Source organism: Canis lupus, chromosome X (assembly GCF_011100685.1).
Source record: "Canis lupus familiaris isolate Mischka breed German Shepherd chromosome X, alternate assembly UU_Cfam_GSD_1.0, whole genome shotgun sequence".
NCBI classification, from domain to species: domain Eukaryota; kingdom Metazoa; phylum Chordata; class Mammalia; order Carnivora; family Canidae; genus Canis; species Canis lupus.
This window is the reverse complement of record NC_049260.1, coordinates 61,452,198-61,467,184: the sequence shown is the minus strand read 5'-3', so window position 1 is coordinate 61,467,184 and position 14,987 is coordinate 61,452,198. Positions and strand designations below refer to the sequence as shown.

The 14,987-nt window shown below is 37.9% G+C and overlaps 1 pseudogene; it reads left to right on the top strand.

Annotated features, from left to right (window-relative positions):
* The first annotated feature begins 350 nt into the window (after positions 1 to 350).
* Positions 351 to 872, top strand: LOC100687750 (annotated as a pseudogene).
* Positions 873 to 14,987: the final 14,115 nt, after the last annotated feature.

Here is a 14,987-nt window from a genome sequence, read left to right as displayed (position 1 = left end):
AAAAAAATTCAAATAGTAATCTTACTGTACACTTCAAGGTAATACAAAAAGAAGAACAAATTAAAAGAATAAAAATAAAAATAAAATAAAAAAGAACAAATTAACTAAAGAAGGAAATAATATAAGAGTATAAATAAATGAAATAGAACCAAAAAAATAATAGAAATGATTATTGAGATAAATAACTTGTTCTTTGGAAAGATAAACTAAATTTACAAAACTTTAAGTAGAATATTCACGAAAATAAGAGTGAGGGTTCAGATAAAATCAAATGACAGACAAGGGAGAAAGCAACTGTGAGGAGAATGTGTCTCGAGCTAGCACTTGGATTCAGCTCCTTCATTTCCAACATGGAAGAAACTCACATTGATTCCGCAGACCCTGAAAAACTATTAAAATGCCCTTATGATAAAAAAAACACCAGATCAGGGACTACAGGTTTCCTTATCATCTCAAGTGCAGAAAGAATCATCTTGATGTCACAAATAAATTGGCTACTTATTCCTTCAATGCTCACCACCAGGTTCCTTGTGCTGAAATCAGTCATCATATCTCAAGTTGTGATGATAAACATTGTATTTTTTTATAAACATTGTATTGAGCAAGATGTTGTCAACCAAACCAGGAACCTTGGACAAGAGACTCTGGCTGAGTACACATGGCAGTGCCCTCCTTGTGATAAAGACTGGGATAAGGATCTGTGGGAACAGACCAGCAACCCATATATCTGGGACACAGCCAACTACTGTGGCAACAACACCCCTGCAAGCAACATAGCTGTGGAACATAAGAGTAACCTGGCTTCAGGCATGCATGTTCCTATGTCTCTGCCATATGTTCTGCCCTGAAGAAACAATGGAAAGGCACAGTAACTGAATATCCATCTCATCAAATGCCAGACCCTAGAAGATTCTTGATTCTTTCTGCTACCGGTGGGTTCTTTGTTTTTTTTTTCTCCTAATATAATTATAGAAAGATAAACGGTCTGTGACTTTCCAACTGACAAGTATCTTTTTTCCCCTCCCTGCTTTGAGTTTTCACTCATTTGATGCAAGAAAGGACCCTCAAACTCAGAATTGTTTCAAATAAAGAATCAATGTATAAAAAAATGAAAGAGGAGTTAAAACTAATACCACATAAATGCAAAGGATTATAAGAGACCACCATGACCAAATACATGCCAACAAATTGTAAAGCCTAGAATAAATGGACAAATTCTGAGAAACATAAGACTGAATCATGAGAAAATAGAAAATCTGAATAAACCAACTACTAATAAGAAGATTGAATCTATGTATACAAGTGAATATTACTCAGCCATTAGAAATGACAAATACCCACCATTTGCTCCAACGTGGATGGAACTGGAGGGTATTATGCTGAGTGAAATAAGTCGATCGGAGAAGGACAAACATTATATGGTCCCATTCATTTGGGGAATATAAATAATAGTGAAAGGGAATAGAGGGGAAGGGAGAAGAAATGGGTAGGAAACAGCAGAAAGGGAGACATAACATGGAAGACTCCTAACTCTGGGAAACGAACTAGGGGTGGTGGAAGGGGAGGAGGGCGGGAGGTGAGGGTTACTGGGTAGCAGGCACTGAGGGGGGCACTTGATGGTATGAGCACTGGGTGTTATTCTGTATGTTGGCAAATTGAACACCAATAAAAAATAAATTTATTATTTAAAAAAAAAGAAGATTGAATCTAAACCTCCCAACAAAAAAAAGTGCAGAAACAACTTTACTGGTGAATTCTAGCAAATACTCAAAGATGATTTAATAGCTATCTTTCTCAAACTCTTCCCAAAATTTGAAGAGGAAGGATTGCCTCAAACTCATTTTCTAAGGCCAGCATTTTCTTGATCCCAAAGGCAGATAAGGACTACACACATACCAAAAAAGAAAATTACTGGCCAAAATTCTTAAAGAACATAGATGCAAAAGTACTCAACAAAAAATTAGTCAAATGAATTTAACAATACCTTAATCATATACCACAATTAAGTGAGATTTATTCAAAGGATGCAAGAATGGTTCAACATCTGCAAATCAATCAACATGATAATCCACATTAACAACATGAAAATCATATATTTTCTTGCATCAAAGATGCAGAAAAGGCATCTGACAAAATTCAATATCCTTTTATGATAAAAACTCAACAAATTGTTATAGAGTGGATGTACTTCAACATAATAAAGTCAATATACGACAAAGGTACAGATTACATCATGCTCAGTGGTAAAAAGTTGAAAGCTTTTCCACTAGGATCAGGGAGAAAACAAGGTTGTACACTCTTGACATTTTTTTATTTAACACAATATTGGAAGTCCTGGCCATAGCAATTACATAAAAAAGAAGAAAATAAAAGCATCTAATTTAGAAAAAAAACTTTCACTATTTGAGGGTGAAATAAAACTTTATATAGAATACCTTAAATGATCTACAAAACAAAAACAAAAACAAAAACTAAAGCCTGTTAGGGCAGTTAGAATAAATGAATTCAGTAAAGTTGCAGTATATAAAATTGATCTAAAGAAATGAGTGGCATTTCTATACATTAGTAACAAACTATCAGAAAGAGAAATTAAGAAAACAATCCTATTTGCAACTGCATCAAAAAGAATAAAATACTAGGAATAAATTTAATTAATGAAAGGAAAGATCTATACACTGAAAATTATAAGACACTGATGAAGAAATTGAAGACACAAATATATGAAAATATATTTCATGCTTGCAGATTTAAAAAAATTAATATTGCTAAAATATCCATGATACCCAAAGCAATTACAAATTCAATATAATCCCAATTAAAATGTCAATGACATTTGTCAAAGAAAGAGAACAATTATTTTAAAATTTGTGTAGAATCACAAAAAATTCTGAATAGCCAAAAAGTAGGTCCTAAGAAAAAAATAAAGCTGAAGGTATCATTTTCTCTGACTTCAAACTCTATTACAAAGCTATGGCAATTGAAGCAGTATAGTACTGGCATAAAAGAAGATACACAGATCAATAGAATAAAATTAAAAGCCTAGATATAAACCCATTTATATATATGAACACTTATTTTATGATGAAGGGACCAAGAACATATAATGGAGAAGAAAACAGTCTGTTCAATAAATAGTGGTGGAAAAACTGGCCAGTCACATGTAAAATAATTAATTTAGATCCCTCTTTTACACTAAATACAAAAATTAAGTCAAAATGGATTAAAGGCTTAAACATCATTTCTTAAACACTACAACACCTAGAAGAATACATAGGAAGTAACTTCCCTGACATTAGTATTAGTGATGTTATTTTGGATCTGACTCCAAAGGCAAGAGAGACAAAAGCAAAAATAAACAAATGGGAAACAACAAACTAAAACTCATTTTGCACAAAAAAGGAAACCAACATAAAAAAGGCAACCTACTGAATAGAAGATATGTGCAAATAACAGATTCAAGAAGTTGTCAATATTTAAAATATGTAAAAATTCATAAAACTTAATAACAAAAAACCCACAAAGAACCTGATTTTATTTTATTAATTTTTTTAATTTATTTTTTATTGGTGTTCAATTTACTAACATACAGAATAACCCCCAGTGCCCGTCACCCATTCACTCCCACCCCCCGCCCTCATCCCCTTCTACCACCCCTAGTTCATTTCCCAGAGTTAGCAGTCTTTACGTTCAGTCTCCCTTTCTGATATTTCCCACACATTTCTTCTCCCTTCCCTTATATTCCCTTTCACTATTATTTATATTCCCCAAATGAATGAGAAAATGTAATGTTTGTCCTTCTCCGATTGACTTACTTCACTCAGCATAATACCCTCCAGTACCATCCACGTTGAAGCAAATGGTGGGTATTTGTCATTTCTAATAGCTGAGTAATATTCCATTGTATACATAAACCACATCTTCTTTATCCACTCATCTTTCGATGGACACCGAGGCTCCTTCCACAGTTTGGCTATTGTGGCCATTGCTGCTATAAACATCGGGGTGCAGGTGTCCCGGCATTTCATTGCATCTGTATCTTTGGGGTAAATCCCCAACAGGGCAATTGCTGGGTCGTAGGGCAGGTCTATTTTTAACTCTTTGAGGAACCTCCACACAGTTTTCCAGAGTGGCTGCACCAGTTCACATTCCCACCAACAGTGTAAGAGGGTTCCCTTTTCTCCACATCCTCTCCAACATTTGTTGTTTCCTGCCTTGTTAATTAGCCCCATTCTCACTGGTGTGAGGTGGTATCTCATTGTGGTTTTGATTTGTATTTCCCTGCTGGCAAGTGATCCAGAGCATTTTCTCATATGCATGTTGGCCATGTCTATGTCTTCCTCTGTGAGATTTCTCTTCATGTCTTTTGCCCATTTCATGATTGGATTGTTTGTTTCTTTGGTGTTGAGTTTAAGAAGTTCTTTATAGATCTTGGAAACTAGCCCTTTATCTGATACATCATTTGCAAATATCTTCTCCCATTCTGTAGGTTGTCTTTTAGTTTCATTGACTGTACCCTTTGCTGTGCAAAAGCTTCTTATCTTGATGAAGTCCCAATAGTTCATTTTTGCTTTTGTTTCTTTTGCCTTCGTCGATGTATCTTGCAAGAAGTTACTATGGCCGAGTTCAAAAAGGGTGTTGCCTGTGTTCTTCTCTAGGATTTTCATGGCATCTTGTCTCACATTTAGATCTTTCATCCATTTTGAGTTTATCTTTGTGTATGGTGTAAGAGAATAGTCTAGTTTCATTCTTCTGCATGTGGATGTCCAATTTTCCCAGCACCATTTATTGAAGAGACTGTCTTTCTTCCAATGGATAGTCTTTCCTCCTTTATCGAATATTAGTTGACCATAAAGTTCAGGGTCCACTTCTGGGTTCTCTATTCTGTTCCATTGATGTATGTGTCTGTTTTTGTGCCAGTACCACACTGTCTTGATGACCACAGCTTTGTAGTACAACCTGAAATCTGGCATTGTGATGCCCCCAGATATGGTTTTCTTTTTTAAAATTCCCCTGGCTATTCGGGGTCTTTTCTGATTCCACACAAATCTTAAAATAATTTGTTCTAACTCTCTGAAGAAAGTCCATGGTATTTTGATAGGGATTGCATTAAATGTGTATATTGCCCTGGGTAACATTGACATTTTCACAATATTAATTCTGCCAATCCATGAGCATGGAATAGTTTTCCATCTCTTTGTGTCTTCCTCAATTTCTTTCAGAAGTGTTCTATAGTTTTTAGGGTATAGATCCTTTACCTCTTTGGTTAGGTTTATTCCTAGGTATCTTATGCTTTTGGGTGCAATTGTAAATGGGATTGACTCCTTAATTTCTCTTTCTTCAGTCTCATTGTTATTGTATAGAAATGCCACTGATTTCTGGGCATTGATTTTGTATCCTGCCACGCTACCGAATTGCTGTATGAGTTCTAGCAATCTTGGGGTGGAGACTTTTGGGTTTTCTTTGTAGAGAACCTGATTTTAAAATGGGCTAAGGGCAGCCCTGGTAGCTCAGTGGTTTAGCTTCGCCTGCAGCCCAGGGTGTTATGCTGGAGACCTGAGATCGAGTCCCACATCAGGCTCCCTGCATGGAGCCTGATTCTCCCTCTTCCTGTGTCTCAGCCTCTCTCTCTCTCTCTCTCTCTCATGAATAATAAAATCTTTAAAAAAATAAAAAAAATAAAAATGAGCTATACCTGAATGGACATTTTCCAAGGAAGTCATAGAGATGGCCAAAAGGCACATGAAAGTGTGTTCAACACCATTAATTATTATGAAAATGAAAATAAAATGTGATTACAATGTGATATTATCTCATACCTGTTACATTGGCTATAATCAAAAAGACAAGTAATAACAAGTGTTGAAGAGTATTTGGATAGAAAAGAAACCTCATTAACTGTTGGTGGGTTGAAAATTGGTGCAGTCACTATGGAATACAGTATGGAGATTTTTGAAAAAGTTAAGAATAGAAATACAAGAGGGAGGGGCAGGATGGTGGAAGAGTAGGGTCACCTGTCCTCACGAACTTACCTAGTTAACATTCAAATCATCCTGAAACCCTACGAATTCAGTCTGAGATTTAAAGAGAGAACAGCTGGAATGCTACAGTGAGAAGAGTTGGTGCTTCTATCAAGGTAGGAAGAAGGAAAAACAAATAAATAAAAAAGCATCCAGTGGGGGAGGGGCCCCCATGAGGATCCAGGCTAAGGCCAGGCAGCGAGAGACTCCAGGACAAGAAAGCCCAGTTGTGGAGAAGCGGGAACTTTACCAATCTTCCAGGATGGAAAGGCTCTCGCAGGGAACTTGGACAGGATCCCAGGAGAGGCAGTGGAGCCTCCAGTTCCTGGGGTCACTAACAGAGGAAGTGCACCCTGGGGGAAGAGCGCGTTACATACCATGGGCTGAGCACAGTAAAGGGCTGGAGCACTCATCCCGCAGGACCTTGGGAGCAGTTCAGGTGGCAGCTCAGGCAATGGCTCCCTGCTGAGGGGGCGGCACAGCCTCCCGAGCGAGAGTCCAGAGGCTCAAGCCCTGGAACCCAGAGCAGTGGGGGACACAGCCCAGCATCTGGCGATCCCCTTGAGACAGGTGGAGGCATGGACAGGACAGGGAGGAAGGACGCTCCTGCAGCCAGGCGCCCCTGCTGTGCAGATCAGCGTCCCCGGCCCTGGATCATCCAGGCCAGTGTTGACTGGGAGCTGCAGTAGTTACTGCAGGAGCTGACTCCAGGGCTGGAGAGCTGGCCACCACCAGTCTTTTTGTTCCTCCTGGTGTCACCCTGTGCCTGGGATGGGGCAGGGCTGCCAGGGAACAGGGGACTCACAGGATAAACAGCTCCCACTGAGCCCTGCACCTGGTATGTGGCAGGGCAGCTCCCCCAGGTGTATACACCTGAGAATCAGCACAGGAGGCCCCTCCCCCAGGAGACCAGCTGGAAGGACAGGGGAAGAGCAAGTTCATGACCCACCAGCACTGGAAAGTTCGAGGGGAAGTTGAGGGACCTACAGAGGATACCCCTCCTTGGTTTTTTGTTTTTGTTTTTGTTATGTTTTTTATGTTTGTTTGTTTTGGCTTTTGTGTTTTATTCATTGTTTGTTTTCCCTATTTTTCTCTTTTTTTTTCCATTCCTTTTTCCACTACAACTTGTTTTCAGCCACTCTGCACTGAGCAAAATGACTAGAAGGAAGAACTCACAACAAAAGAAAGAATTGGAAACACTACTCTCTCCCATAGATACACAATTTGGATTACAATTCAATGTCAGAAAGCCAATTCAGAAGCACAATTATAAAGCTACTGGTGGCTCTAGAAAAAGCATAAAGGACTCAAGAGACTTCATGACTGCAGAATTTAGATCAAATCAGGACGAAAATTAAAAATCAATTAAATGAGATGCAATCCAAACTGGAGGTCCAACCACGAGGGTTAAAAAGGTAGAAGAACGAGTGAGTGACATAGAAGACAAGTTGATGGCAAGGAAGGAAGCTGAGGAAAAAAGGAGAAAAACAATTAAAAGATCGCAAGGATAGGTTAAGGAAAAGAAATGACAGCCTCAGAAGGAAAAATCTGTTTAATTAGAGTTCAAGAGGATGCCAAAATGGACAGAGGACAAGAGAGCGTATTTGAACACATCATAGCTGAGAACTTCCCTAAATTGGGGAGGGAAAGAGGCATTCAGATCCAGGCGACAGAGAGAGTCCCCTCCCCCCTAAAATCAATAAAAACTGTTCAACAACCTGACGTTTAATAGTGAAACTTGCAAATCTCAAAGATAAAGGGAAGATCCTTAAAGCAGCAAGAGACAAGAAACCCTAAGTTTTATGGGAGAAGTATTAGTTTAACAGCAGACCTCTCCACAGAGACCTGGCAGGCCAGAAAGGGCTGGCAGGATATATTCAGGGTCCTAAATGAGAAGAACATGCAGCCAAGAATATTCTATCCAGCAAGGCTTTCTTTCAGAACAGGAGGAGAGATAAAGAGCTTCCAAGACAGGCACAAACTGAAAGAATATGTGATCACCAAATGGGCTCTCCAAGAATATTAAGGGGGACTCTGTAAAAGAAAGAAGTCCAAGGAAACAATCCACAAAAACAGGGACTAAATAGGTATTATGACGACACTAAATTCATATCTTTCAATAGTAACTCTGAACGAGAATGGACTTAATGATCCCATCAAAAGGCTCAGGGTTTCAGACTGGATAAAAAACCAAATCCCATCTATTTTCTGTCTACAAGAGACACATTTTAGACATAAGTACACCTACACCCTGAAAATAAATGTTGGAGAATCATTTACCATTCAAATGGCCCTCAAAAGAAATCAGCGGTACCATACTTATATCAGATAAATTAAACCTTATCCAAAAGACTGTAGTAAGATATGAAGAGGGACACTACATCATACTTAAAAGATCTATCCAACAAGAGGCCCAGACAATCATGAATACTTATGCACCTAGTGTGGGAGCTGCCAAGTATATCAATCAATTAATAACCAAAATTAAGACATACTTAGATAATAATACACTTATACTGGGAGACGTGAACATGGCGCTTTCTGTAAATGACAGATATTCTTTTTTTATAATAAATTTATTTTTATTGGTGTTCAATTTGCCAACATACAGAATAACACCCAGTGCTCATACCATCAAGTGCCCCCCTCAGTGCCCGTCACCCATTCACCTCCACCCCCGCCCTCCTCCCCTTCCACCACCCCTAGTTAGTTTCCCAGAGTTAGGAGTCTTTATGTTCTAATGAAAGATCTTCTAAGCACAACATCTCCAAAGAAACAGGAGCTTGAAATGGTACACTGGACCAGAAGGATTTCACAGATATTTACAGAACTTTACATCCAAACGCACATGAATACACATTCTTCTCAAGTGCACATGGAACTTTCTCCAGAATAGACCACATACTGAGTCACAAATCAGGTCTTCATCGATAGCAAAAGACTGGGATTGTCCTGTGACTATTGTCAGACCATAATGCTTTGAAACTAGAACTAAATCACAGGAAGAAATTTGGAAGAAATTCAAACACGTGGAGGTTAAAGACCATCCACATGAAAGGGTCAACCAGGAAATTAGAGAAGAATTAAAAAGATTCCTGGAAACTAATGAAAATGAAGATACAACCATTCAAAATCTTTGGGATACAGGAAAAGCAGTCCCAAGAGGGAAATACATCGCAATACAAGCATCCATCCAAAAACTGAAGAGAACTGAAATAAAAGCTAACCTTGCACCTAAAGGAACTGGAGAAAGAATAGCAAATAAAACCTACACCCAACAGAAGAAGATAGTTAATAAAGATTCGAACAGAAATCAATGAAATAGAGACCAGAAGAACTGTGGAACAGATTAACAAAACCAGGAGATGGTCCTTTGAAAGAATTAACAAGATAGATAAATCATTAGCCAATTTTATTGAAAAACAAAAGAGAAAAAACTCAAATTAATAAAATCACGAATGAAAATGGAGAGATCACCACCAATACCAAGGAAATACAAACGATTTTAAAAACTTATTATGAGGGGATCCCTGGATGGCTCAGTGGTTTGGTGGCTGCCTTTGGCCTGGGTCATAATCCTGGGGTCCCAGGATCGAGTCCCATGTCGGGCTCGCTGCATGAAGCATGCTTCTCCCTCTGACTGTGTCTCTCTGCCTGTGTCTCTCTGTGTCTCTCATGAATAAATAAATAAAATCTTTTAAAAAGAAAAAAAACACTATGAGCAGCTCTATGCCAATAAATTAGGCAATCTAGAAGAAACGGACACATTTCTGGAAAACCGCAAACTACCAAAACTGGAACAGGAAGAAATAGAAAACTTGAGCAGGCCAATAACCAGGGAGGAAATTGAAGCAGTCATCAAAAACCTCCCAAGACACAAAAATCCAGGGCCAGATGGCTTCACAGGGGAATTCTATCAAATATTTATAGAAGAAACAATACCTATTCTACTAAAGCTGTTCTGAAAGATAGAAAGGGATGGAATACTTCCAAACTCATTCAATGAGAATGAGTAATTCCAAAACCAAACAAAGACTCTATGAAAAAGGAGGATTATAGACCAATATCCCGGATGAACACAGATGCAAAAATTCTCAACAAGATACTAGCCAATAGGATCCAACAGTACATTAAGAAGATTATTCACCGTGACCAAGCAGGATTTACGCCCGAGATGCAAGGCTGGTTCAACACTCGTAAAGCAATCAATGCGATAGATCATATCAACAAAAGAAAAAAACAAGAACCATATGATCTTTTCAATAGATGCAGAGAAAGCATTTGACAAAATACAGCATCCATTCCTGATCAGAATTCTTCAGAGTGTCTTAAAAGAGGGAACATTCCTCAGCATCTTAAAAGCCATCCATGAAAAGCTCACAGCAAATATCATTCTCAATTCGGAAACACTGGGAGCCTTTCCCCTAAGATCAGGAACACAACAGGGATGTCCACTTTCACCACTGCTATTCAACATAGTACTGGAAATCATAACCTCAGCAATCAGGCAACAAAAATACATAAAAGCCATTCAAATTGGCAAAGAAGAAGTCAAACTCTCCCTCTTTGCAGATGACATGATACAGTACGTAGAAAACCCAAAAGAATTCACTCCAAGATTGCTAGAACTCATGCAGCAATTGGGCTTACAAAATCAATGCTCAGAAATCAGTGGCACATCCTTACACTAACAATGAGACTGAAGGAAGACAAATTAAGGAGTCAATCCCATTTACAATTGACCCTAAAAGCTTTAGATACCTAGGAATAAACCTAACCAAAGAGGTAAAGCATCTATACCCTAAAAACTGCAGAACACTTCTGAAAGAAATTGAGGAAGACACAAAGAGATGGAAAAATATTCCATGCTCATGGAGTAGAAGAATTAACATTGTGAAAATGTCAACACTACCCAGGGCAATTTACATATTTAATGCAATCCCTACCAAAATATCTTGGACTTTCTTCAGAGAGTTGGAACAAATCATCTTAAGACTTGTGTGGAATCAGAAAAGACCAGGGGAATATTAAATAAAACCAGAGCTGGGGCATCACAATACCAGATTTCAGGTTGTACTACAAAGCTGTGGTCATCAAGACAGTGTGATCCTGGCCCATAAACAGACACATAGATCAATGGAACAGAATACAGAATCCAGAAATGGGCCCTGAACTCTAGTCAATCAATATTCAACAAAGCAGGAGAGACTATCCACTGGAAAAAGGACAGTCTCTTCAATAAATGGTGCTGGGAAATTTTGACATCCACATGCAGAAGAATGAAACTAGACCACTCTCTTGCACCACACACAAAGATAAACTCAAAATGGATGAAATATCTAATGTGAGACAAGAATCCATCAAAATCCTAGAGGAGAACACAGGCAACACCCTTTTCGAACTTGGCCACAGTAACTTCTTGCAAGATACATCTATGAAGGCAAGAGAAACAAGAGCAAAAATGAACTATTGGGACTTCATCACAAGAAAAACTTCTGCACAGCAATAGAAACAGTCAACAAAATAAAAGATAGCCTATGGGATGTTAGAAGATATTTGCAAATGACATATCAGATAAAGGGCTAGTATCTAAAATCTATAAAGTACTTATTAAACTCAACAGCAAAGAAAAAAACAATTCAATCATGAAATGGGCAAAGACATGAACAGAAATTTCACAGAGGAAGACATAGACATGGCCAAGAAGCACATGAGAAAGTGCTTTGCATGAATTGCCATCAGTGAAATACAAATCAAAATGACAATGAGATAACACCACACACCAGTGAGAATGGTGAACATTAACAAGACAGGAAACCACAAATGTTGGAGAGGATGTGGAGAAAGGGGAACCCTCTTGCACTGTTGGTAAGAATGTGAACTGGTACAGCCACTCTGAAAAATGTGTGGAGGTTCCTCAAAGAGTTAAAAATAGCACTCCCCTACAACCTAGCAATTGCACTTTTGGGAATTTATCCCAAAGATACAGATGTGCTGAAAGACCAAGAAACCTGCACCCCAATGTTTATAGCAGCAATGTCCACAATAGCCAAACTGTGTAAGGAGCCTTGGTGTCCATGGAAAGATGTATGGATAAAGAAGATGTAGTCTATATATACAATGGTGTATTTCTCAGCCCTAAAAATGATGAATACCCATCATTTGCTTCAACATGGATAGAACTGGAGGGTATTATGCTGAGTGAAATAATTCAATCAGAGAAAGTAAAGCCTTATATGTTTTCATTCTTATGGGGAACATAAAAAATAGTGAGAGGGATTATAGGGGAAATGAGAGAAAATGAGTGGGAAATACCAGAGAGGGTGACAAAACAAGAGAGACTCTTACCTCTGGGAAACAAACAAAGAGTGGTGGAATGTAATGTGGGTGGAGGGATAGGGTGACTGTGTGACAGGCACTGAGGGGGGCACTTGATGGGATGAGCACTGGCTGATATGTTATATATTGGCAAATTGAACTCCAATTAAAAAAATAAAAAAGAAAACAAAGGAAACAAAGAATAGAAATACCATATGATCCAGCTATTCCACTCCTCCGTAATTATAAAAAAAAACATGAAAAACTAATTTTAAAATATAAATGCACCCCAATGTTCCTAGCAGCATTATTTACAATAGCCAAGAAAAGGAAACCAATAAATGTTCATTGGTTAAATGGACAGAAAATGACGTGTCTTATATTCACAATATAATACTACTCAGCCATAAGAAATAAATCTTGCCATTTGCAATAACATAAAAGGGCCTTCAGAGTCCTCTGTTAGGTGAAATAAGTCAGAGGGAAAAAATGAAAGCATTATGATCTCACACATAAATGGAATCTAAAAAAAATCACAACTAAATCAAACCAAACTACAACAAAAAAAAAAACAAATGAATAACAACAACAAAATAAAAACAAACTCATAGACACAAAGCAGCAATTGGTGTTTACCTGAAGGGGGTGGGTTTGGAGGCGGCCAAAATGGATGAAGGGGGTCAAATGTATGGTGATGGGTGGTAACTAGACTTTTGAATGTGATTATTGTAATGAATACAGATGTCTATTTATAATCTTGTACATCTGAAACAGAATGTTTTATACCAATTTTACCTCAATAAAAGAAACACTTGTGCTCCTTCTCAGTGTGGACTTCATAATGTAATTCAACTCTATGAAAATAAAGTCTTCTTCTTTACTAGAGAAGAAATAAATTGTTCTGGCAAATACAGAGGGTGTTGTGTGCATTTGACGTGGTAGCTGTTTATAGAATGTTGGAGAAATGTTATAATTAGTACTTTCCAAGACACTAATTTGTCAGACATACTAATATCATATCAACTCATTTTTTCTGTCAAAGAGAGGTAGAGCAAGGTCTATACCCACTATTTTTCTTCCTATCTACCACAAGTATTTGTATTCATTCCTTATTTGAAAATTATAAAACACCAGAGATAGACCCAGAAGGGATTCTCATTGTCTTCTCACTTCAGGGCCAATTAGAAACCCATTTAGCAGAATAATTTGCATGACTAAACCCACAGGCTCTGAAGTCTGCAAGTTTAATTTTATACCCCAGCTTACCAACTATTTTCTGTGTGATTTTTTTTAAATAACAAGACAAAAGGAGATAGTAATATAGAAGGTAAACCTCCTAATCCTAGCAGGGGACTTTTCCGCAGAATTTTTTCAAGCCAGAAGACAGAGATATGATGTATTCAAAGTGCTGAATGGGAAAATTTTCATGTGGAATTTAAGAAACAAAACAAATGAGCAAAGGGGAAAAGAGAAACAGAGAAAGAAATCATGAGTTAGTTTTATAATTATAGAGAACAAAGTGATGGTTTCCAGAGGGAAGGTGGGTGGGGTGATGGGTCAAATAGGTGATGGGGATTAATTATTGTACTTGTCATGATGAGTACCAGGAGTTCCATGGAAGTGTTGAATCACTATATTGCATACTGAAACTAATTTTAAAAACCTGTATGTTACCACTCATTTCCTCTCCTTTCACCTTTATTCCTTTTAACTATTTTTTATATTCCCCAAATGAATGAGACCATATAATGTTTGTCCTTCTCTGATTTACTTACTTCATTCAGCATAATACCCTCCAGTTCTATCCACGTTGAAGCAAATGGTGGGTATTTGTCAGTGAGGGTGACAGAACATGAGAGACTCCTAACTCTGGAAAACAAACAAGGGGTAGTGGAAAGGGATGTGGGTAGGGGAATGGGGTGACTGGGTGACAGGCACTGAGGGGGGCATTTGATGGGAAGAGCACTGGGTGTTATGCTGTATGTTGGCAAATTGAACTCCAGTGAAAAAATACCAAAAAAGAATATTAATATTAAAAAAGCTGTATGTTCAAAAAATACCAGGAGAAAATTAAAATAATAAAATAGTATACTTAGTAGAGTATCTGCTATCACATTAAGTACTCAGTAAAATTAAACTAATAATTTTACAAATATGAGGTAATTTGTTATCCCCCAATCAAGTTCCTTTAATACTTATGTCTAAAATGACTCTATCCCTACAACTCAGAGACTATTGATTTATATTAAAATGGAATTTCCTCCAGGAAGGGTAGATAGCATTAGCTGTGCAGAATATCAACAATAGAAGGGTGTACTGTCAAATACAAACACATTACCTACTAGGATATTTTTCTGAGACAAGGCCTGCTGTTTGCAGTGGTAGTGCAACTTCTTTGGAAAGCCTCCAAACGGAGGAACTACTGCTGTCCTTCATAAAAGCAAATGTCCTTTTCAGGAGTCATGCTAAGCTGTCCCTCTCATGTATCACAATATCTGTGCTTTCCATGTGTGGTAGTTGATTGTACATCTTATCCATGTTGGCTCCAGGTCTTTAAAAAACACATTCCCCTCTCCTCAAGTGAGTACATAGTAATGGACTCATTATCCATCAGAGAGGTTGTCTTGAGAGGCATTTTCTTATCACCAAATC